General features: G+C 38.4%; 1 long non-coding RNA gene across 2 annotated transcripts in view; it reads left to right on the forward strand.

Moving 5' to 3' along the window:
- Positions 1–27,267, forward strand: part of LOC127988561 (uncharacterized) — a 90,316-nt gene that overhangs the window by 19,306 nt on the left and 43,743 nt on the right. The window contains exons 3-4 of one of the 2 annotated variants that reach the window (XR_008161747.1): positions 8,235–8,790; positions 21,849–23,941. This is a non-coding gene — a long non-coding RNA (uncharacterized LOC127988561). Of the gene's footprint in view, positions 1–8,234; positions 8,791–21,848; positions 23,942–27,267 lie in introns of those variants that run through there. The other variant, XR_008161745.1, reaches the window with a different exon arrangement.

A 27,267-nucleotide genomic window follows, 5' to 3' on the forward strand; every position in this document is an offset into this window, starting at 1 on the left:
TTTTCCTCTGAATCCTTGGCTCATGCCAAGTCGAATGAACCCCAAAATTCAAAAATCGCAAGGTTTAGTTTTTTCGCTATTTTCAATTTTTCGAAAAACCTACTTTTTCGAACTCGTGCTAGACGGTTAGTCCGATTGCCACGAAAATTGGCTCAGATCATCTTCAGATCATGCTGGCAAAAAGTTATGGAATTCAAGTTGATTCGTCCAACCATTGTCGAATGACACGTAAACAAATTTGACGAAAAGCACGCAAAAATGCACTTGAGGCTATATCTCAGCAACGGTTTGGCATATTGAAACCAAACTTGGTGTGTGTTATAATAAGCATGACCTGAGACTACCTGCAGTGTTTCGACACAGCGCCACCTAGTGGTCAGGAGATATGAAAAATGCATATTTTGGCTTATATCTTCTGAATGGTTTGGCCAAAAATCACACAACTGGTCTCTTTAGATTCAGTGAGTCATGTCGAGTCGTATGATATGCAAATTTCCCGTGTCAGCCATTTTAGGCGTCGGCCATTTTGAATTATGTTTTAAAATGCTGTATTTTTTCAACGCAGCATCAAATCGTTTCGCAAATAATTACAAAAATATTCGGCTCCATGCCCTGAATGTACTCAAAAAGTTTGGTGGCAGCGCCACCTTGTGGTCAAGAGTTATAATGAATTATAACAAAAATGCTAATAACTTTTGAGTAAATTAGACAATTGAAATGCAAATGGTCTCCCCGTATTCTTTGGGTCATGCCGAGAACATAGATACCAATTATGCCAAAATTGGCCATACTTCCTGTCCGCCATTTTGATTAATGTTGAAAACCGTTAGTCCGATTTTCACCAAATTTGACGTGAATCATCTTCAGACCATGCTGGCAAAAAGTTATGGATTTCGTGTCAATATACAAAACGGTTCTGATTTAGCGCATCAACGAATTTGCTGGAAGGGTGCCAAAATGCATTTGAGGCTGTATCTCTGCAACGCTTTGACATTTTTGCACCAAACTTTGTATGTGTCATCGCCACCTGACACTGACCATGCCACATAAATTTGGTAACAGCGCCACCTATTGGTCAAGAGTAATAAACCATTCATTAACCATGAGTAATTACACTTTTTAAAATGCTAATAACTTTTTAGTCCATTAGCCTATTGCAACGAAACTGGGCTCAAAATATTCCCTGGCTTATGCCGATAACATAGATACCAAATATGCCAGTGTTTACTGAAGTTCCGGTCCACCATTTTGATTTATGTGGAAAACCTACTTTTTCGAACTCCTCATGAACCGTATGTCCAATTTTCACCAAATTCGAATCAGATGATCTTCAGACTATGTTGACACAAAGTTATGGATTTTGTGTCGATAGACAAAACCGTTTTCGCATACCAAAGCGACGAAGTTGAAACACAATGACAAAATGACACTTGAGGCTGCATCTCTGGAATGCTGTGGCATATTAACACCAAACTTTGTGTGTGTCATTGAAAAGTCAAACAGAGTACACCAAATTGATTTCATAACAGTGCCACCTATTGGTCAAACTTTATAAGCCAAGTAATCATGCTACTAGAGGTGGTATTATGATTTTTTTTTGCCATTTCAATTACAATAATTCCAAAATTACTATTATTGCTCATTAATGTATTTGGTGTGATGCTTCATGCCATGCTTAGCTCCTACATTTGCCGTTGGAGTGCTTGGCCCCGTAATTGCTGCTTGCAGCTATATTTATTATTATTATTATTATTATTATTCCGACTGGGAGTCTATGGCAGCCCATAGAACCGAATGCGGGAAAGTTGTTTTGGTTTGACATTCTGATAGAGGACAGTGCCAACATTTAGTACACCAATTTTGGTGTGTCTAAGACATTCCCTCTAGCGCCACCAACTGTCCGAAATTTCACTTTAATTTTGTTAATAACTTTTTAACCGTAAGTCCAATCAACAAAATTCTTTTTTCCTCTGATTTCTGAGCTCATGCCGATTCGATTGCACCCTATGCCGTCATTTTCCGTCATAGAAATATGGCCGCCATTTTGAATTCTTTGAAAAACCTACTTTTTCGAACTCGTACTAGACGGTTTGTCCGATTCACACGAAAATTGAACCAGATCATCTTCAGGCAGTGCTGACCAAAAGTTATGCAAATCAAATTGATTCGTCAAACAGTTTTCGAAAAACGCTCAAACAAATTTTACAAAATGCTTAGAAAAACAGTCGTAAGGCTGTATCTCTGCAACGATTTATCGTATTCAGACCAAACCTGGTACATGTCATAACAAGCATGACCTGAGGCTACTTGCTGCGTTTCGGCGCAGCGCCACCTACTGGTCCGGAGATATGAAAAATTGCTATTTTTGCTTATAACTTCTAAACAGTTTGTCCAAAAATCATAACATTGGTCTTGTTAGATTCAGGGCAACATGCCGAGTCGACTGATATCAAATTTTACCATTTCGGCCATTTTGTCTGTCGGCCATTTTGAATTTTGTGCTAAAATGCTGTATTTTCAGAACGCATCAACAGATTGTTACGAAACATGGTATGGGTCATCAGCACAATGTCCTGAAGGAGTGTGAGAAGTTTCGAAACAGCGCCACCTAGTGGTGATCATACTTTTTTAAATGCTTATAACCTTGGGTGTGGTCGACTTATTTTCTCGAGACTCACCAAATTAGACTCCTGAAACCTTACAGAGTCCTACGATACCAAACATGCTAGGTTTCGCCTTACGGTTTGTGTAGCGTTGTGATTTAGCGCTTAAAAAACATCTGGCTATATCTTCGAAACCACTTGTCTGATCGAGACGAAACCACCGTCAGAAGTTCGGAAACATAGGTCGATAGCTATACACCAATGCCCAAATGCCAAAATATTGATGGTAAGGTGTAGTAATATTCAATCAAAGTCAAGAGTCAGTCATTTTTTACGTGCTTTTTCATATAAATGTCTATAACTCTGAAGTGAATTGAGATATTTTCACCAAAATTGACACACATATGTATGGGCTCACTCTGAGCACACATAAAAAGAAATGGTAGGACTGAGCCTCTTGGTGGCGCTATAATAGAACAAAATATGAAATTATCATTGACTTCAATACAGTTTTGTGAAATAAAATGCAATACTAAACAAATGCATTGATGTAATATTACGAAACTCAGAATGTGCCAACAACACCATCCCCTGAAGGTACTCAAAATATTTTGAAACACCGCCACCTAGTGGTCAACAGTTATAACTCAATTTAAATAAAGGCTAATAACTTTTGAATAAATCTGGCTATTGACATGACGCTGGTCTTTTTAGATTCCTTGGGTCAAGTCGAGAACATAGATACAAAGTTTTCCTTATTTGGCTGAACTTCCTGTCCGCCATTTTGATTAATGTTGAAAACTTACTTTTTCGAACTCCTCCTAGACCGTTAGTCAGATTTTCACCAAATTTGACGTGGATCATCTTCAGACCATGCTGGCAAAATGTTATGGATTTCGTTTCGATATACGAAACTGTTCTCATTTAGCGCATCAACGAAGCTGCTGGAAGGGTTCCAAAATGCATTTGAGGCTGTATCTCAGCAAAGCTTTGACATATTTGCACCAAACTTTGTATGTGTCATCGTCACCTCACACTGACCATTCCAAACTAATTTGGTAACAGCGCCACCTATTGGTTACACGTGATAAGCAAATAAATCCTATTACTAGTTGTTGTGTTTATTGTTTTCAAGCCATTTTGCCTAAAATAATCTTAAAACTTTCTTAATTACTCATTCCTGCCGTTCGTCTGAAGCTTGCTTCTGTAGTGCTTGGCCCCGTTATTGCTGCTTGCAGCTATATTTAGGGGCCAAGCACCGAAGGTGCGTAGGCACCTATTGTTTTCGTTGGCGTTATTATTCTTCTTCTTCTTCTTCTTCTTCTTCTTCCGCCGCAAGTCTATGGCAGCCCATAGAACCGTTTGCGGGAAAGTTGTATAATTTGGCACACTGATAGAGGACAATCCCAACATTAACTATAGCAAATTTGAAGCCTCTAACTCCTACTCTCTAGCGCCACCACTTGTCCAAACTTTCAATGTTTGTATGCTAATAACTTTTGAACCGTAAGCCAGAAAATGGAAATTCTTTTTTCCTCTGAATCCTTGGCTCAGGCCAAGTCGAATGAACCCTAAAATTCAAAAATCGCAAGGTTTAGTTTTTTCGCTATTTTCAATTATTCGAAAAACCTACTTTTTCGAACTCGTCCTAGACGGTTAGTCCGATTGCCACGAAAATTGGCTCAGATCATCTTCAGACCATGCTGGCAAAAAGTTATGGAATTCAAGTTGATTCGTCCAACTGTTGTCGAATGACACGTAAACAAATTTGACGAAAAGCACGCAAACATGCACGTGAGGCTATATCCCGGCAACGGTTTGTCATATTGAGACCAAACTTGGCGTGTGTTATAACAAGCATGAACTGAGACTACCTGCTGTGTTTCGACACAGCGCCACCTAGTGGTCAGGAGATATGAAAAATGCATATTTTGGCTTATAACTACTGAATGGTTTGGCCAAAAATCACACAACTGGTCTCTTTAGATTCAGTGAGTCATGTCGAGTCGAATGATATCCAATTTTCCTGTGTCGGCCATTTTAGGCGTCGGCCATTTTGAATTATGTTTCAAAATGCTGTATTTTTTGAACGCAGCATCGTATCGTTTCGCAAATAATTACAAAAATATTCGGCTCCATGCCCTGAAGGTACTCAAAAAGTTTGGTGGCAGCGCCACCTTGTGGCCAATAGTTATAATGAAATATCACATAAACGCTAATAACTTTTGAATAAATTAGTCTATTAAAATTAAAATGGTCTCGCTATATTCTGTGGGTCATGCCGAGAGTATTGATACCAATAATGTGAAAATTGGCCTTACTTCCTGTCCGCCATTTTGCTTAATGTTGAAAACCTACTTTTTCGAACTCCTCCTAGACCGTTAGCCCAATTTTCACCAAATTTGACGTGAATCATCTTCAGACCATGCTGGCAAAAAGTTATGGATTTTGTGTCGATATACGTAACGGTTCTCATTTAGCGCATCAACGAATTTGCTGGAAGGGTGCCAAAATGCATTTGAGGCTGTATCTCTGCAACACTTTGACATATTTGCACCAAACTTTGTATGTGTCATCGCCACCTCACACTGACCATGCCACATAAATTTGGTAACAGCGCCACCTATTGGTCAAGAGTAATAAACCATTCATTAACCATGAGTAATTACACTTTTTAAAATGATAATAACTTTTTATTGCATTAGCCTATTTGAAGGAAACTGGGCTCAAAATATTCCCTGGCTAATGCCGATAACATAGATACCAAATATACCACAGTAAGCTGAACTTCCGGTCCGCCATTTTGATTTATGTTGAAAACATACTTTTTCGAACTCCTCATCAACCGTATGTCCGATTTTCACCAAATTCGAATCAAATGATCTTCAGACTATACTGATTCAAAGTTATGGATTTTGAGTCGATAGACAAAACCGTTTTCGCATACCACATCGACGAAATTGAGGCACAATGAGAAAATGACACTTGAGGCTGTATCCCTGGAATGCTTTGGCATATTGACACCAAACTTTGTGTGTGTCATTGAAAAGTCACACAGAGTACACCAAATTGATTTTATAACAGTGCCACCTATTGGTCAAGCTTGATAAGCCAAGTAATCATGCTACTAGAGGTGGTATTGTTTTTTTTTTTTTTTTTTTGCCATTTCAAATACAATAATTCCAAAATTGCAGTTATTGCTCATTAATGTATTTGGTGTGATGCTTCATGCGATGCTTAGCTCCTACATTTGCCGTTGGAGTGCTTGGCCCCGTAATTGCTGCTTGCAGCTATATTTATTCTTCTTCTTCTTCCGCCGCAAGTCTATGGCAGCCCATAGAACCGTTTGCGGGAAAGTTGTATAATTTGGCACACTGATAGAGGACAGTCCCAACATTAACTATAGCAAATTTGAAGCCTCTAACTCCTACTCTCTAGCGCCACCACTTGTCCAAACTTTCAATGTTTGTATGCTAATAACTTTTGAACCGTAAGCCAGAAAATGGAAATTCTTTTTTCCTCTGAATCCTTGGCTCAGGCCAAGTCGAATGAACCCTAAAATTCAAAAATCGCAAGGTTTAGTTTTTTCGCTATTTTCAATTATTCGAAAAACCTACTTTTTCGAACTTGTCCTAGACGGTTAGTCCGATTGCCACGAAAATTGGCTCAGATCATCTTCAGACCATGCTGGCAAAAAGTTATGGAATTCAAGTTGATTCGTCCAACTGTTGTCGAATGACACGTAAACAAATTTGACGAAAAGCACGCAAACATGCACGTGAGGCTATATCCTGGCAACGGTTTGTCATATTGAGACCAAACTTGGCGTCTGTTATAACAAGCATGAACTGAGACTACCTGCTGTGTTTCGACACAGCGCCACCTAGTGGTCAGGAGATATGAAAAATGCATATTTTGGCTTATAACTACTGAATGGTTTGGCCAAAAATCACACAACTGGTCTCTTTAGATTCAGTGAGTCATGTCGAGTCGAATGATATCCAATTTTCCTGTGTCGGCCATTTTAGGCGTCGGCCATTTTGAATTATGTTTCAAAATGCTGTATTTTTTGAACGCAGCATCGTATCGTTTCGCAAATAATTACAAAAATATTCGGCTCCATGCCCTGAAGGTACTCAAAAAGTTTGGTGGCAGCGCCACCTTGTGGCCAATAGTTATAATGAAATATCACATAAACGCTAATAACTTTTGAATAAATTAGTCTATTAAAATTAAAATGGTCTCGCTATATTCTGTGGGTCATGCCGAGAGTATTGATACCAATAATGTGAAAATTGGCCTTACTTCCTGTCCGCCATTTTGCTTAATGTTGAAAACCTACTTTTTCGAACTCCTCCTAGACCGTTAGCCCAATTTTCACCAAATTTGACGTGAATCATCTTCAGACCATGCTGGCAAAAAGTTATGGATTTTGTGTCGATATACGTAACGGTTCTCATTTAGCGCATCAACGAATTTGCTGGAAGGGTGCCCAAATGCATTTGAGGCTGTATCTCTGCAACACTTTGACATATTTGCACCAAACTTTGTATGTGTCATCGCCACCTCACACTGACCATGCCACATAAATTTGGTAACAGCGCCACCTATTGGTCAAGAGTAATAAACCATTCATTAACCATGAGTAATTACACTTTTTAAAATGATAATAACTTTTTAGTCCATTAGCCTATTGCAACGAAACTGGGCTCAAAATATTCCCTGGCTTATGCCGATAACATAGATACCAAATATGCCAGTGTTTACTGAAGTTCCGGTCCACCATTTTGATTTATGTGGAAAACCTACTTTTTCGAACTCCTCATGAACCGTATGTCCAATTTTCACCAAATTCGAATCAGATGATCTTCAGACTATGTTGACACAAAGTTATGGATTTTGTGTCGATAGACAAAACCGTTTTCGCATACCAAAGCGACGAAGTTGAAACACAATGACAAAATGACACTTGAGGCTGCATCTCTGGAATGCTGTGGCATATTAACACCAAACTTTGTGTGTGTCATTGAAAAGTCAAACAGAGTACACCAAATTGATTTCATAACAGTGCCACCTATTGGTCAAACTTTATAAGCCAAGTAATCATGCTACTAGAGGTGGTATTATGATTTTTTTTTTGCCATTTCAATTACAATAATTCCAAAATTACTGTTATTGCTCATTAATGTATTTGGTGTGATGCTTCATGCCATGCTTAGCTCCTACATTTGCCGTTGGAGTGCTTGGCCCCGTAATTGCTGCTTGCAGCTATATTTATTAGGGGCCAAGCACCGAAGGTGCGTAGGCACCTATTGTAATCGTTGGCGTTATTATTATTCTGCTTCTTCTTCTTCTTCTTCTTCTTCTTCTGCCGCAAGTCTATGGCAGCCCATAGAACCGATTGCGGGAAAGTTGTATAATTTGGCACACTGATAGAGGACAGTCCCATCATTAACTATAGCTAATTTGAAGTCTCTAACTCCTACTCTCTAGCGCCACCACTTGTCCAAACTTTCAATGTTTGTATGCTAATAACTTTTGAACCGTATGCCAGAAAATGGAAATTCTTTTTTCCTCTAAATCCTTGGCTCATGCCAAGTCGAATGAACCCCAAAATTCAAAAATCGCAAGGTTTAGTTTTTTCGCTATTTTCAATTTTTCGAAAAACCTACTTTTTCGAACTCGTGCTAGACGGTTAGTCCGATTGCCACGAAAATTGGCTCAGATCATCTTCAGACCATGCTGGCAAAAAGTTATGGAATTCAAGTTGATTTGTCCAACCATTGTCGAATGACACGTAAACAAATTTGACGAAAAGCACGCAAAAATGCACTTGAGGTTATATCTCAGCAACGGTTTGGCATATTGAGACCAAACTTGGTGTGTGTTATAATAAGCATGACCTGAGACTACCTGCAGTGTTTCGACACAGCGCCACCTAGTGGTCAGGAGATATGAAAAATGCATATTTTGGCTTATATCTTCTGAATGGTTTGGCCAAAAATCACACAACTGGTCTTTTTAGATTCAGTGAGTCATGTCGAGTCGTATGATATGCAAATTTCCCGTGTCAGCCATTTTAGGCGTCGGCCATTTTGAATTATGTTTTAAAATGCTGTATTTTTTCAACGCAGCATCGTATCATTTCGCAAATAATTACAAAAATATTCGGCTCCATGCCCTGAATGTACTCAAAAAGCTTGGTGGCAGCGCCACCTTGTGGTCAAGAGTTATAATGAATTATCACAAAAATGCTAATAACTTAGTAAATTAGACAATTGAAATGCAAATGGTCTCCCCGTATTCTTTGGGTCATGCCGAGAACATAGATACCAATTATGCCAAAATTGGCCATACTTCCTGTCCGCCATTTTGATTAATGTTGAAAACCTACTTTTTCGAACTCCTCCTAGACCGATAGTCCGATTTTCACCAAATTTGACGTGAATCATCTTCAGACCATGCTGGCAAAAAGTTATGGATTTCGTGTCGATATACAAAACGGTTCTGATTTAGCGCATCAACGAATTTGCTGGAAGGGTGCCAAAATGCATTTGAGGCTGTATCTCTGCAACGCTTTGACATTTTTGCACCAAACTTTGTATGTGTCATCGCCACCTGACACTGACCATGCCACATAAATTTGGTAACAGCGCCACCTATTGGTCAAGAGTAATGAACCATTCATTAACTATGAATAATTACACTTATAAAAATGCTAGTAACTTTTTAATGCATTAGCCTATTGTAATGAAACTGGCCTCAAAATATTCCCTGGCTTATGCCGACAACATAGATACCATATATGCCAGAGTAAGCCGAACTTCCTGTCCGCCATTTTGATTGATGTTGAAAACCTACTTTTTCGAACTCCTCATCAACCGTTAGTCCGATTTTCACCAAAATTGACTCAGATGATCTGTAGACTGTACTGACAAAATGTTATGGATTTTGTATCGATAGACAAAACCGTTTTCGCATACCACAGCGACGAATTTGAGGCACAATGCCAAAATGACACTTGAGGCTGTATCTCTGCAATGCTTTGGCATATTGACACCAAACTTTGTTTGTGTCATTGAAAAGTCACACAGAGTACACCAAATTGACTTGATAACAGCACCACCTATTGGTCAATTTTGATAAGCCAGTAAATCATGCTACTAGAGGTTGTATTTATGATTTTTTTAGCCATTTCAATTACAATCATCCTAAAATTGCTGTTATTGCTCATTAATGCATTTGGTGTGATGCTCCATGCCATGCTTAGCTCCTACATTTGCCGTTGGAGTGCTTGGCCCCGTAATTGCTGCTTGCAGCTATATTTATTATTCTTCTTCTTCCACCCCAAGTCTATGGTAGCCCATAGAACCGATTGCGGGAAAGTTGTATAATTTGGCACACTAATAGAGGACTGTCTGAACATTAACCGTAGCAAATTTGAAGTCTCTAACTCAAACTCTCTAGCGCCACCAATTGTCTAAACTTTCAAAAACTTGATGCTAATAACTCTTGAACCGTAAGCCACAAAATGAAAATTCTTTTTTTCTGTGATTCCTTGGCTCATGCCGAGTCGAATGGACACCGAAATTCAAAAATCGCAAGGTTTAGTTTTTTCGCTATCGTCAATTGTTCATAAAACCAACTTTTTCGAACTCGTCCTAGGCTGTTGCACCGATTGTCACGAAAATTGAATCAGATAATCTTCAGACCATGCTGGCAAAAAGTTATGGAATTCAAGTTGATTTCTCAAACCGTTTCCGAATAGCTCATGAACGAATTCTTCGAAAAGCACACAAACGTGAACGTGAGGCTATATCTCCGCAACGGTTTGGCCTATTGAGACCAATCTTGGTGGGTCTTATAACAACCATTCCCTGGGACTACCTGCAGTGTTTCGGCGCTGTGCCCCCTAGTGGTCAGGAGATATGAAAAATGCATGTTTTTGCTCATAACTTCTGAACGGTTTTGCCAAAAATCACAAAAGTGGTGTCTTTAGATTCAGTGCATCATTCCGAGTCGAATGATACCGAATTTTCCCAATTCGGCCATTTTGGGCGTCGGCCATTTTGAATTTAGTTGTAAATTGCTGTATCTTAAGAATGAAGTTCCGTATAGTTTCGCAAATAATTACAAAAATGTCCGGCTCCATGCCCTGAATGTACACAAAAAAATTGGGGGCAGCGCCACCTTGTGGTCAATAGTTATAACGATTTTTCGAAAAATGCTAATAACTTTTGCATACATTAGCCTATTGTAACAAAACTGATGTTGATAGATTCCTTGGGTCATGCCGAGAACACCGATACCCCATTTGTCAATTTTGGCAAAATGTCCTGTCCGCCATTTTGATTCATGTTGAAAACCTACTTTTTCGAACTCCTCCTAGACCGTTTCTCAGATTTTCACCAAATTTGATTTGGATCATCTTCAGACCATGCTGGCAAAAAGTTATGGAATTTGTGTCGATACACGTAACCGTTTTCAATTAGCGTACCAACGAATTTGCTGGAAAGATGCCAAACTGCATCTGAGGCTGTATCTCTGCAAAGGTTGGAGATATTTACACAAAACTTAATATGTGACATTGTCCCATCACATTGACCACGCCACATCATTTTGGTCACAGCGCCACCTATTGGTCAAGAGTAATAAACCAATCAATAACCGCTAATTATTACATTTCCAATAATGCTAATAACTTTTCATTGCATTAGCCTATTATCATGAAACATGTCTCAAAATGTTCCTTGGGACATGCCGACAACATACATACCAATTATGTCATATTAAGCAAAACTTCCTGTCCGCCATTTTGATTCATGTTGAAAACCTTTTTTTTTAAACTCATCCTCAACCGTTTGTCCGATTTTCACCAAAATTTAATCAGATCATCTTCAGACCGTGCTGACAAAAAGTTATGGATTTCGTGTCAATAGACGAAACCGTTTTTGTACAGCGCTGCTTCAGATGTCAGGCATCTTCACAAAATGAGTCTGAGGCTATATCTCTGCAAAGCCCATTAGTGGTTTTCCAGTGACATCTAGTGGTCGTAAATGCAATTTATCATACAACACTGTCTCTTTAACCTTTATAACTGTTATATGTTGTCTTAATTTCATTCCAAAGAAGCATACGCAATTTATGTATAATTTCACAGTCTAGATAATAGTACTGCACTGATTTTAAATAACCTAGATATGGCTGACAGTAAAAGAATAGAACAGAATTACAGACACACTCAAACATGAAATGTTTAAACTAGTATATTAATACTCAATAAGCATGCTTAAACCCACACACAGATGCACACATTTTGTTATATATATAGATAATTAAAATAAATGATGGGTGATAAAACCTATTGCAAGTCTTCTGTTTTTATGGGCTTCTATGTCATTTTTCAGGTTTCATTGCAATCATAATCTGGCATAATTATAAACATTAGATATATCTGTATGAATAAATTGGTAAACTTTGACTCAATGTGATCTGAAATGCTTGAACAGTAATATTAAATAATAGTAATATACATTTTTTCTAGATGAATCCCTCAACAAGCCCATAAACTGTAATGTTTTAGTCTTTAGTGAGCTCATTAGTGGTCTTCCGGTGACATCTAGTGGTTATAATTGCAATTTTTTATTCAACACTGGGTTTTGAAGCTTTATAAATATTACAGTGTTCTTTTTTACCTAATCTCTGTTAAATTTTGCATGATTGTTTAGAAAAAATACAGATCTAATGCATGTGTGATTATATTACCCCTTTTTTTTTTTTTTGCAGTTTAATGCCATTCACAACAGAAATCTTTTGTTTTTTAGGCCATTTTAACTGTTATAGCACCAGCTATTTTCTGATCTTAATGAAACTTTGCATGCTTGGTGGGTCATCTTTCACATGTTATAACCAAGTTTCATAAAGTTTTGAGTTTTTGTTTCAGTTTTAAAGGCTTTAGGTTACATGTGGCCACGGCCCTTTCCTAAATGACCTCTTATAGCTAACCAAAGGACAAAATGCAACATATTTTTGAAAATTATTGATCTAGAGAGTCCAGAGAATATTATTGCAGTGGTTTGATCAAGACTGAACAAAAAACCAGGTGACCCAAAACATTCAAATTCGTGGACCAATTTTACGAAAAAGGCTATAACTCGGGAACAAAAGAGATATCTTCACCAAACTCAGAACTCATATGCATGAACAAAAACTTTTGTCAAATTATTATTTTTTTTCCATATCTGCCACTTGGTGGCGCTACAGGATGAAAAAAAATCAAATGGCTATAACTAAGCAACCGTTGATCCAATCAACTTGAAAATTGATATGGCCCAATGTGGCACAAGTGCTCTATGAGGAATTTCACTTATCTTAAAAAACATGGCCGCCATTGGCCAAACAAATTTAAGCACCTATTTGACAAGGTTAATGGAAGTCGATCGGAACGAAACTCGGTGGGCATGTTCGACTCATTGCCCTAAAGGTCTGTAAGTATTTTGAAAGAAATTGACCACAACATTGTCACCTCCCACAGAACACAACAAAGCGATTTGATTACAGCGCCACCTATTTTCCAAAAATGATAATGCATCATTTTACTGGAGTTTTACTAGCTGTTTCAATTACACTCTTCCAATAATTGCTTTTCTTACTCGTTGCATTTGGTCTGATGCTCCATGCCATGCTTAGCTCCTCGCTGTGGAACTTTTATTAACGATTTTCAGCCATTTCAATTACAATCATGCAATTATTAATTTCATTATTCATTGTTGCATTTGGTCTGATGCTACATATGCTTAGCTCCTGATGTTGCCGCTGGAATGCTTGGCCCCGTGATTGCTGCTTGCAGCTATATTTAGGGGCCAAGCACCGAAGGTGCGTAGGCACCTATTGTTTTCGTTGGCGTTATTATTATTATTCTTCTTCTTCTTCCGCCGCAAGTCTATGGCAGCCCATAGAACCGTTTGCGGGAAAGTTGTATAATTTGGCACACTGATAGAGGACAGTCCCAACATTAACTATAGCAAATTTGAAGCCTCTAACTCCTACTCTCTAGCGCCACCACTTGTCCAAACTTTCAATGTTTGTATGCTAATAACTTTTGAACCGTAAGCCAGAAACCAGAACCGTCCTAGACGGTTAGTCCGATTGCCACGAAAATTGGCTCAGATCATCTTCAGACCATGCTGGCAAAAAGTTATGGAATTCAAGTTGATTCGTCCAACTGTTGTCGAATGACACGTAAACAAATTTGACGAAAAGCACGCAAACATGCACGTGAGGCTATATCCCGGCAACGGTTTGTCATATTGAGACCAAACTTGGCGTGTGTTATAACAAGCATGAACTGAGACTACCTGCTGTGTTTCGACACAGCGCCACCTAGTGGTCAGGAGATATGAAAAATGCATATTTTGGCTTATAACTACTGAATGGTTTGGCCAAAAATCACACAACTGGTCTCTTTAGATTCAGTGAGTCATATCGAGTCGAATGATATCCAATTTTCCTGTGTCGGCCATTTTAGGCGTCGGCCATTTTGAATTATGTTTCAAAATGCTGTATTTTTTGAACGCAGCATCGTATCGTTTCGCAAATAATTACAAAAATATTCGGCTCCATGCCCTGAAGGTACTCAAAAAGTTTGGTGGCAGCGCCACCTTGTGGCCAATAGTTATAATGAAATATCACATAAACGCTAATAACTTTTGAATAAATTAGTCTATTAAAATTAAAATGGTCTCGCTATATTCTGTGGGTCATGCCGAGAGTATTGATACCAATAATGTGAAAATTGGCCTTACTTCCTGTCCGCCATTTTGCTTAATGTTGAAAACCTACTTTTTCGAACTCCTCCTAGACCGTTAGCCCAATTTTCACCAAATTTGACGTGAGTCATCTTCAGACCATGCTGGCAAAAAGTTATGGATTTTGTGTCGATATACGTAACGGTTCTCATTTAGCGCATCAACGAATTTGCCGGAAGGGTGCCAAAATGCATTTGAGGCTGTATCTCTGCAACACTTTGACATATTTGCACCAAACTTTGTATGTGTCATCGCCACCTCACACTGACCATGCCACATAAATTTGGTAACAGCGCCACCTATTGGTCAAGAGTAATAAACCATTCATTAACCATGAGTAATTACACTTTTTAAAATGCTAATAACTTTTTAGTCCATTAGCCTATTGCAACGAAACTGGGCTCAAAATATTCCCTGGCTTATGCCGATAACATAGATACCAAATATGCCAGTGTTTACTGAAGTTCCGGTCCACCATTTTGATTTATGTGGAAAACCTACTTTTTCGAACTCCTCATGAACCGTATGTCCAATTTTCACCAAATTCGAATCAGATGATCTTCAGACTATGTTGACACAAAGTTATGGATTTTGTGTCGATAGACAAAACCGTTTTCGCATACCAAAGCGACGAAGTTGAAACACAATGACAAAATGACACTTGAGGCTGCATCTCTGGAATGCTGTGGCATATTAACACCAAACTTTGTGTGTGTCATTGAAAAGTCAAACAGAGTACACCAAATTGATTTCATAACAGTGCCACCTATTGGTCAAACTTTATAAGCCAAGTAATCATGCTACTAGAAGTGGTATTATGATTTTTTTTTTGCCATTTCAATTACAATAATTCCAAAATTACTGTTATTGCTCATTAATGTATTTGGTGTGATGCTTCATGCCATGCTTAGCTCCTACATTTGCCGTTGGAGTGCTTGGCCCCGTAATTGCTGCTTGCAGCTATATTTATTCTTTTTCTTCTTCTTCTTCCGCCGCAAGTCTATGGCAGCCCATAGAACCGTTTGCGGGAAAGTTGTATAATTTGGCACACTGATAGAGGACAGTCCCAACATTAACTATAGCAAATTTGAAGCCTCTAACTCCTACTCTCTAGCGCCACCACTTGTCCAAACTTTCAATGTTTGTATGCTAATAACTTTTGAACCGTAAGCCAGAAAATGGAAATTCTTTTTTCCTCTGAATCCTTGGCTCAGGCCAAGTCGAATGAACCCTAAAATTCAAAAATCGCAAGGTTTAGTTTTTTCGCTATTTTCAATTATTCGAAAAACCTACTTTTTCGAACTCGTCCTAGACGGTTAGTCCGATTGCCACGAAAATTGGCTCAGATCATCTTCAGACCATGCTGGCAAAAAGTTATGGAATTCAAGTTGATTCGTCCAACTGTTGTCGAATGACACGTAAACAAATTTGATGAAAAGCACGCAAACATGCACGTGAGGCTATATCCCGGCAACGGTTTGTCATATTGAGACCAAACTTGGCGTGTGTTATAACAAGCATGAACTGAGACTACCTGCTGTGTTTCGACACAGCGCCACCTAGTGGTCAGGAGATATGAAAAATGCATATTTTGGCTTATAACTACTGAATGGTTAGGCCAAAAATCACACAACTGGTCTCTTTAGATTCAGTGAGTCATGTCGAGTCGAATGATATCCAATTTTCCTGTGTCGGCCATTTTAGGCGTCGGCCATTTTGAATTATGTTTCAAAATGCTGTATTTTTTGAACGCAGCATCGTATCGTTTCGCAAATAATTACAAAAATATTCGGCTCCATGCCCTGAAGGTACTCAAAAAGTTTGGTGGCAGCGCCACCTTGTGGCCAATAGTTATAATGAAATATCACATAAACGCTAATAACTTTTGAATAAATTAGTCTATTAAAATTAAAATGGTCTCGCTATATTCTGTGGGTCATGCCGAGAGTATTGATACCAATAATGTGAAAATTGGCCTTACTTCCTGTCCGCCATTTTGCTTAATGTTGAAAACCTACTTTTTCGAACTCCTCCTAGACCGTTAGCCCAATTTTCACCAAATTTGACGTGAATCATCTTCAGACCATGCTGGCAAAAAGTTATGGATTTTGTGTCGATATACGTAACGGTTCTCATTTAGCGCATCAACGAATTTGCCGGAAGGGTGCCAAAATGCATTTGAGGCTGTATCTCTGCAACACTTTGACATATTTGCACCAAACTTTGTATGTGTCATCGCCACCTCACACTGACCATGCCACATAAATTTGGTAACAGCGCCACCTATTGGTCAAGAGTAATAAACCATTCATTAACCATGAGTAATTACACTTTTTAAAATGCTAATAACCTTTTAGTCCATTAGCCTATTGCAACGAAACTGGGCTCAAAATATTCCCTGGCTTATGCCGATAACATAGTTACCAAATATGCCAGTGTTTACTGAAGTTCCGGTCCACCATTTTGATTTATGTGGAAAACCTACTTTTTCGAACTCCTCATGAACCGTATGTCCAATTTTCACCAAATTCGAATCAGATGATCTTCAGACTATGTTGACACAAAGTTATGGATTTTGTGTCGATAGACAAAACCGTTTTCGCATACCAAAGCGACGAAGTTGAAACACAATGACAAAATGACACTTGAGGCTGCATCTCTGGAATGCTGTGGCATATTAACACCAAACTTTGTGTGTGTCATTGAAAAGTCAAACAGAGTACACCAAATTGATTTCATAACAGTGCCACCTATTGGTCAAACTTTATAAGCCAAGTAATCATGCTACTAGAGGTGGTATTATGATTTTTTTTTTGCCATTTCAATTACAATAATTCCAAAATTACTGTTATTGCTCATTAATGTATTTGGTGTGATGCTTCATGCCATGCTTAGCTCCTACATTTGCCGTTGGAGTGCTTGGCCCCGTAATTGCTGCTTGCAGCTATATTTAAGGGCCAAGCACCGAAGGTGCGAAGGCACCTATTGTGTTTGTTGGCGTTATTATTCTTCCTCTTCTTCTTCCACCCCAAGTCTATGGTAGCCCATAGAACCGATTGCGGGAAAGTTGTATAATTTGGCACACTAATAGAGGACTGTCTGAACATTAACCGTAGCAAATTTGAAGTCTCTAACTCAAACTCTCTAGCGCCACCAATTGTCTAAACTTTCAAAAACTTGATGCTAATAACTCTTGAACCGTAAGCCACAAAATGAAAATTCTTTTTTCCTGTGATTCCTTGGCTCATGCCGAGTCGAATGGACACCGAAATTCAAAAATCGCAAGGCTTAGTTTTTTTGCTATCGTCAATTGTTCGTAAAACCTACTTTTTCGAACTCGTCCTAGGCCGTTGCACCGATTGTCACGAAAATTGAATCAGATAATCTTCAGACCATGCTGACAAAAAGTTATGGAAATCAAGTTGATTTCTCAAACCGTTTCCGAATAGCTCATGAACGAATTCTTCGAAAAGCACGCAAACGTGAACGTGAGGCTATATCTCCGCAACGGTTTGGCTTATTGAGACCAATCTTGGTGGGTCTTATAACAACCATTCCCTGGGACTACCTGCAGTGTTTCGGCGCTGTGCCCCCTAGTGGTCAGGAGATATGAAAAATGCATGTTTTTGCTCATAACTTCTGAACGGTTTTGCCAAAAATCACAAAAGTGGTGTCTTTAGATTCAGTGCATCATTCCGAGTCGAATGCTACCGAATTTTCCCAATTCGGCCATTTTGGGCGTCGGCCATTTTGGATTTAGTTGTAAATTGCTGTATCTTAAGAATGAAGTTCCGTATCGTTTCGCAAATAATTACAAAAATGTCCGGCTCCATGCCCTGAATGTACACAAAAAAATTGGGGGCAGCGCCACCTTGTGGTCAATAGTTATAACGATTTTTTCGAAAAATGCTAATAACTTTTGCATACATTAGCCTATTGTAACAAAGCTGATGTTGATAGATTCCTTGGGTCATGCCGAGAACACCGATACCCCATTTGTCAATTTTGGCAAAATTTCCTGTCCGCCATTTTGATTCATGTTGAAAACCTACTTTTTCGAACTCCTCCTAGACCGTTGCTCAGATTTTCACCAAATTTGATTAGGATCATCTTCAGACCATGCTGGCAAAAAGTTATGGAATTTGTGTCGATACACGTAACCGTTTTCAATTAGCGTACCAACGAATTTGCTGGAAAGATGCCAAACTGCATCTGAGGCTGTATCTCTGCAAAGGTTGGAGATATTTACACAAAACTTAATATGTGACATTGTCACATCACATTGACCACGCCACATCATTTTGGTCACAGCGCCACCTATTGGTCAAGAGTAATAAACCAATCAATAACCGCTAATTATTACATTTCCAATAATGCTAATAACTTTTGATGCATTAGCCTATTATCATGAAACATGTCTCAAAATGTTCCTTGGGACATGCCGACAACATACATACCAATTATGTCATATTAAGCAAAACTTCCTGTCCGCCATTTTGATTCATGTTGAAAACCTTTTTTTTTAAACTCATCCTCAACCGTTTGTCTGATTTTCACCAAAATTGAATCAGATCATCTTCAGACCGTGGTGACAAAAAGTTATGGATTTCGTGTCAATAGACGAAACCGTTTTTGTACAGCGCTGCTTCAGATGTCAGGCATCTTCACAAAATGAGTCTGAGGATATATCTCTGCAAAGCCCATTAGTGGTCTTCCAGTGACATCTAGTGGTCGTAAATGCAATTTATCATACAACACTGTCTCTTTAACCTTTATAACTTTTATATGTTGTCTTAATTTCATTCCAAAGAAGCATACGCAATTTATGTATAATTTCACAGTCTAGATAATAGTACTGCACTGATTTTAAATAACCTAGATATGGCTGACAGTAAAAGAATAGAACAGAATTACAGACACACACAAACATGAAATGTTTAAACTAGTATATTAATACTCAATAAGCATGCTTAAACCCACACACAGATGCACACATTTTGTTATATATATAGATAATTAAAATAAATGATGGGTGATAAAACCTATTGCAAGTCTTCTGTTTTTATGGGCTTCTATGTCTTTTTCCAGGTTTCATTGCAATCATAATCTGGCATAATTATAAACATTAGATATATCTGTATGAATAAATTGGTAAACTTTGACTCAATGTGATCTGAAATGCTTGAACAGTAATATTAAATAACAGTAATATACATTTTTTCTAGATGAATCCCTCAACAAGCCCATAAACTGTAATGTTTTAGTCTTTAGTGAGCTCATTAGTGGTCTTCCGGTGACATCTAGTGGTTATAATTGCAAATTTTTATTCAACACTGGGTTTTGAAGCTTTATAAATATTACAGTGTTCTTTTTTACCTAATCTCTGTTAAATTTTGCATGATTGTTTAGAAAAAATACAGATCTAATGCATGTGTGATTATATTACCCCTTTTTTTTTTTGCAGTTTAATGCTATTCACAAAAGAAATCTTTTGTTTTTTAGGCCATTTTAACTGTTATAGCACCAGCTATTTTCTGATCTTAATGAAACTTTGCATGCTTGGTGGGTCATCTTTCACATGTTATAACCAAGTTTCATAAAGTTTTGAGTTTTTGTTTCAGTTTTATAGGCTTTAGATTACATGTGGCCACGTCCCTTTCCTAAATGACCTCTTATAGCTAACCAAAGGACAAAATGCAACATATTTTTGAAAATTATTGATCTAGAGAGTCCAGAGAATATTATTGCAGTGGTTTGATCAAGACTGAACAAAAAACCAGGTGACCCAAAACATTCAAATTCGTGGACCAATTTTACGAAAAAGGCTATAACTCGGGAACAAAATGAGATATCTTCACCAAACTCAGAACTCATATGCATGAACAAAAACTTTAGTCAAATTATTATTTTTTTTCCATATCTGCCACTTGGTGGCGCTACAGGATGAAAAAAAATCAAATGGCTATAACTAAGCAACCGTTGATCCAATCAACTTGAAAATTGATATGGCCCAATGTGGCACAAGTGCTCTATGAGGAATTTCACTTACCTTAAAAAACATGGCCGCCATTGGCCAAACAACTTTAAGCACCTATTTGACAAGGTTAATGGAAGTCGATCGGAACGAAACTCGGTGGGCATGTTCGACTCATTGCCCTAAAGGTCTGTAAGTATTTTGAAAGAAATTGCCCACAACATTGTCACCTCCCACAGAACACAACAAAGCGATTTGATTACAGCGCCACCTATTTTCCAAAAATGATAATGCATCATTTTACTGGAGTTTTACTGGCTGTTTCAATTACACTCTTCCAATAATTGCTTTTTTTACTCGTTGCATTTGGTCTGATGCTCCATGCCATGCTTAGCTCCTCGCTGTGGAACTTTTATTAACGATTTTCAGCCATTTCATTTACAATCATGCAATTATTAATTTCATTATTCATTGTTGCATTTGGTCTGCTTAGCTCCTGATGTTGCCGCTGGAATGCTTGGCCCCGTGATTGCTGCTTGCAGCTATATTTAGGGGCCAAGCACCGAAGGTGCGTAGGCACCTATTGTTTCCGTTGGCGTTATTATTATTCTGCTTCTTCTTCTTCTTCTTCTTCTTCTTCTTCTTCCGCCGCAAGTCTATGGCAGCCCATAGAACCGATTGCGGGAAAGTTGTATAATTTGGCACACTGATAGAGGACAGTCCCACCATTAACTATAGCAAATTTGAAGTCTCTGACTCCTACTCTCTAGCGCCACCACTTGTTCAAACTTTCAATGTTTATATGCTAATAACTTTTGAACCGTAAGCCAGAAAATGGAAATTCTTTTTTCCTCTGAATCCTTGGCTCATGCCAAGTCGAATGAACCCCAAAATTCAAAAATCGCAAGGTTTAGTTTTTTCGCTATTTTCAATTATTCGAAAAACCTACTTTTTCGAACTCGTCCTAGACGGTTAGTCCGATTGCCACGAAAATTGGCTCAGATCATCTTCAGACCATGCTGGCAAAAAGTTATGGAATTCAAGTTGATTCGTCCAACTGTTGTCGAATGACACGTAAACAAATTTGACGAAAAGCACGCAAACATGCACGTGAGGCTATATCCCGGCAACGGTTTGTCATATTGAGACCAAACTTGGCGTGTGCTATAACAAGCATGAACTGAGACTACCTGCAGTGTTTCGACACAGCGCCACCTAGTGGTCCGGAGATATGAAAAATGCATATTTTGGCTTATAACTACTGAATGGTTTGGCCAAAAATCACACAACTGGTCTCTTTAGATTCAGTGAGTCATGTCGAGTCTAATGATATCCAATTTTCCTGTGTCGGCCATTTTAGGCGTCGGCCATTTTGAATTATGATTTAAAATGCTGTATTTTTTGAACGCAGCATCGTATCGTTTCGCAAATAATTACAAAAATATTCGGCTCCATGCCCTGAAGGTACTCAAAAAGTTTGGTGGCAGCGCCACCTTGTGGCCAATAGTTATAATGAAATATCACATAAATGCTAATAACTTTTGAATAAATTAGTCTATTAAAATTAAAATGGTCTCGCTATATTCTGTGGGTCATGCCGAGAGTATTGATAACAATAATGTGAAAATTGGCCTTACTTCCTGTCCGCCATTTTGCTTAATGTTGAAAACCTACTTTTTCGAACTCCTCCTAGACCGTTAGCCCAATTTTCACCAAATTTGACGTGCATCATCTTCAGACCATGCTGGCAAAAAGTTATGGATTTTGTGTCGATATACATAACGGTTCTCATTTAGCGCATCAACGAATTTGCTGGAAGGGTGCCAAAATGCATTTGAGGCTGTATCTCTGCAACACTTTGACATATTTGCACCAAACTTTGTATGTGTCATCGCCACATCACACTGACCATGCCACATAAATTTGGTAACAGCGCCACCTATTGGTCAAGAGTAATAAACCATTCATTAACCATGAGTAATTACACTTTTTAAAATGCTAATAACTTTTTAATGCATTAGCCTATTTGAAGGAAACTGGGCTCAAAATATTCCCTGGCTTATGCTGATAACATAGATACCAAATATACCACGGTAAGCTGAACTTCCGGTCCGCCATTTTGATTTATGTTGAAAACATACTTTTTCGAACTCCTCATCAACCGTATGTCCGATTTTCACCAAATTCGAATCAAATGATCTTCAGGCTATACTGATTCAAAGTTATGGATTTTGAGTCGATAGACAAAACCGTTTTCGCATACCACATCGACGAATTTGAGGCACAATGAGAAAATGACACTTGAGGCTGTATCCCTGAAATGCTTTGGCATATTGACACCAAACTTTGTGTGTGTCATTGAAAAGTCACACAGAGTACACCAAATTGATTTTATAACAGTGTCACCTATTGGTCAAGCTTGATAAACCAAGTAATCATGCTACTAGAGGTGGTATTGGTGTTTTTTTTTTTTTGCCATTTCAAATACAATAATTCCAAAATTGCTGTTATTGCTCATTAATGTATTTGGTGTGATGCTTTATGCGATGCTTAGCTACTACATTTGCCGTTGGAGTGCTTGGCCCCGTAATTGCTGCTTGCAGCTATATTTATTATTATTATTATTATTATTCCGACTGGGAGTCTATGGCAGCCCATAGAACCAAATGCGGGAAAGTTGTAATGGTTTGACATTCTGATAGAGGACAGTGCCAACATTAAGTACACCAATTTTGGTGGGTCTAAGACATTGCCTCTAGCGCCACCAACTGTCCAAAGTTTCACTTTTATTTTGTTAATAACTTTTTAACCCTGAGGCCAATCAACAAAAATCTTTTTTCCTCTGATTCCTGAGCTCATGCCGATTCGATTGCATCCTATGACGTCATTTTCTGTCATAGAAATATGGCCGCCATTTTGAATTTTTTAAAAAACCTACTTTTTCGAACTCGTCCTAGACGGTTTGTCCGATTCACACGAAAATTGAACCAGATTATCTTCAGGCAGTGCTGACCAAAAGTTATGCAAATCAAATTGATTCGTCAAACTGTTTTCGATAAACGCTCAAACAAATTTTACATAACGCTTACAAAAACAGTCGCAAGGCTGTATCTCTGCAACGATTTATCGTATTCAGACCAAACCTGGTACATGTCATAACAAGCATGACCTGAGGCTACTTGCTGCGTTTCGGCCCAGTGCCACCTACTGGTCCGGAGATATGAAAAATTGCTATTTTTGCTCATAACTTCTAAACAGTTTGTCCAAAAATCATAAAATTGGTCTTGTTAGATTCAGGGCAACATGCCGAGTCGACTGATATCCAATTTTACCATCTCGGCCATTTTGACTGTCGGCCATTTTGAATTTTGTGCTAAAATGCTGTATTTTAAGAACGCAGCAACGGATTGTTACGAAACTTGGTATGGGTCATCAGCACAATGTCCTGAAGGAGTGTGAGAAGTTTCGAAACAGCGCCACCTAGTGGTGATCTTCTTTGTTTATACGCTTATAACTCTGGGTGTGGTCAACTTATTTTCACGAGACTCATCAAATTAGACTCTTGAAACCTTACCGAGTCCTACGATACCAAACATGCTAGGATTCACCTTACGGTTTGTGTAGCGTTGTGATTTAGTGCTTAAAAAACATTTGGCTATATCTTCGAAACCGCTTGTCTGATCGAGACGAAACCACCGTCAGAAGAAGGAAACATAGGTCGATAGCTATACACTAATGCCCTAATGCAAAAATATTGATAGTAAGGGGTAGTAATATTCAATCAAAGTCAAGAGTCAGTCAATTTTTATGTGTTTTTTCATGTAAATGTCTATAACTCTGAAGTGAATTGAGATATTTTCACCAAAATTGACACGCATATGTATGGGCGCACTCTGATGACACATAAAAAAATGGTGGGACTGAGCCTCTTGGTGGCGCTATAATAGAACAAAACATGAAATTCCCATTGACTTCAATACACTTATGTGAAATAAAAGGCTATGCTAATCAAATGCATTGGTGTTATATTCCGAAACTCAGAATGTGCCAACAACACCATCCCCTGAAGGTACTCAAATTATTTTGAAACAGCGCCACCTAGTGGTCAAAAGTAATAACTCAATTTACATAAAGGCTAATAACTTTTGAATAAATCTGGCTATTGACATTACGGTGGTCTTTTTAGGTTCCTTGGGTCAAGCCGAGAACATAGATACAAAGTTTTCCTTATTTGGCTGAACTTCCTGTCCGCCATTTTGATTAATGTTGAAAACCTACTTTTTCGAACTCCTCCTAGACCGTTAGTCAGATTTTCACCAAATTTGACGTGGATCATCTTATGACCATGTTAGCAAAAATTAACGATTAAAAATTAAAGAAACGGTTCTCATTTAGCGCATCAACAAATCTGCTGGAAGGGTGCCAAAATTCATTTGAGGCTGTATCTCTGCAAAGCTTTAACATATTTGCACCAAACTTTGTATGTGTAATCGACACCTCACACTGACCATTCCAAACTAATTTGGTAACAGCGCCACCTATTGGTTACATGTGATAAGCCAATAAATCCTATTACTAGTTGTTGTGTTCATTGTTTTTAAGCCATTTTGCCTAAAATAATCTTAAAACTGTCTTAATTACTCATTCCTGCCATTCGTCTGAAGCTTGCTTCTGTAGTGCTTGGCCCCGTTATTGCTGCTTGCAGCTATATTTATTAGGGGCCAAGCACCGAAGGTGCGAAGGCACCTATTGTGTTTGTTGGCGTTATTATTCTTCCTCTTCTTCTTCCACCCCAAGTCTATGGTAGCCCATAGAACCGATTGCGGGAAAGTTGTATAATTTGGCACACCAATAGAGGACTGTCTGAACATTAACCGTAGCAAATTTGAAGTCTCTAACTCAAACTCTCTAGCGCCACCAATTGTCTAAACTTTCAAAAACTTGATGCTAATAACTCTTGAACCGTAAGCCACAAAATGAAAATTCTTTTTTCCTGTGATTCCTTGGCTCATGCCGAGTCGAATGGACACCGAAATTCAAAAATCGCAAGGCTTAGTTTTTTCGCTATCGTCAATTGTTCGTAAAACCTACTTTTTCGAACTCGTCCTAGGCCGTTGCACCGATTGTCACGAAAATTGAATCAGATAATCTTCAGACCATGCTGGCAAAAAGTTATGGAATTCAAGTTGATTTCTCAAACCGTTTCCGAATAGCTCATGAACGAATTCTTCGAAAAGCACGCAAACGTGAACGTGAGGCTATATCTCCGCAACGGTTTGGCCTATTGAGACCAATCTTGGTGGGTCTTATAACAACCATTCCCTGGGACTACCTGCAGTGTTTCGGCGCTGTGCCCCCTAGTGGTCAGGAGATATGAAAAATGCATGTTTTTGCTCATAACTTCTGAACGGTTTTGCCAAAAATCACAAAAGTGGTGTCTTTAGATTCAGTGCATCATTCCGAGTCGAATGATACCGAATTTTCCCAATTCGGCCATTTTGGGCGTCGGCCATTTTGAATTTAGTTGTAAATTGCTGTATCTTAAGAATGAAGTTCCGTATCGTTTCGCAAATAATTACAAAAATGTCCGGCTCCATGCCCTGAATGTACACAAAAAAATTGGGGGCAGCGCCACCTTGTGGTCAATAGTTATAACGATTTTTCGAAAAATGCTAATAACTTTTGCATACATTAGCCTATTGTAACAAAGCTGATGTTGATAGATTCCTTGGGTCATGCCGAGAACACCGATACCCCATTTGTCAATTTTGGCAAAATGTCCTGTCCGCCATTTTGATTCATGTTGAAAACCTACTTTTTCGAACTCCTCCTAGACCGTTGCTCAGATTTTCACCAAATTTGATTTGGATCATCTTCAGACCATGCTGGCAAAAAGTTATGGAATTTGTGTCGATACACGTAACTGTTTTCAATTAGCATACCAACCAATTTGCTGGAAAGATGCCAAACTGCATCTGAGGCTGTATCTCTGCAAAGGTTGGAGATATTTACACAAAACTTAATATGTGACATTGACACATCACATTGACCACGCCACATCATTTTGGTCACAGCGCCACCTATTGGTCAAGAGTAATAAACCAATCAATAACCGCTAATTATTACATTTCCAATAATGCTAATAACTTTTGATTGCATTAGCCTATTATCATGAAACATGTCTCAAAATGTTCCTTGGGACATGCCGACAACATACATACCAATTATGTCATATTAAGCAAAACTTCCTGTCCGTCATTTTGATTCATGTTGAAAACCTTTTTTTTTAAACTCATCCTCAACCGTTTGTCTGATTTTCACCAAAATTGAATCAGATCATCTTCAGACCGTGCTGACAGAAAATTATGGATTTCGTGTCAATAGACGAAACCGTTTTTGTACAGCGCTGCTTCAGATGTCAGGCATCTTCACAAAATGAGTCTGAGGCTATATCTCTGCAAAGCTTTGTTGTAATTAAGCCAAACTTGTGTGTGCCATTGTCTAACATGGAGAATAGGCTCACAGACACTCACACACAGAAATGAAATGGTTCAACTATTATATGAATAATCAATAAGCATGATTACACACACACACACACACACACACACAGAGAAGTACATGCCCACATATTAGTGGTCTTCCAGTGACATCTAGTGGTCGTAAATGCAATTTATCATACAACACTGTCTCTTTAACCTTTATAACTGTTATATGTTGTCTTAATTTCATTCCAAAGAAGCATACGCAATTTATGTATAATTTCACAGTCTAGATAATAGTACTGCACTGATTTTAAATAACCTAGATATGGCTGACAGTAAAAGAATAGAACAGAATTACAGACACACACAAACATGAAATGTTTAAACTAGTATATTAA

This window comes from Carassius gibelio, chromosome A5 (genome assembly GCF_023724105.1).
Source record: "Carassius gibelio isolate Cgi1373 ecotype wild population from Czech Republic chromosome A5, carGib1.2-hapl.c, whole genome shotgun sequence".
NCBI classification, from domain to species: Eukaryota; Metazoa; Chordata; class Actinopteri; order Cypriniformes; family Cyprinidae; genus Carassius; species Carassius gibelio.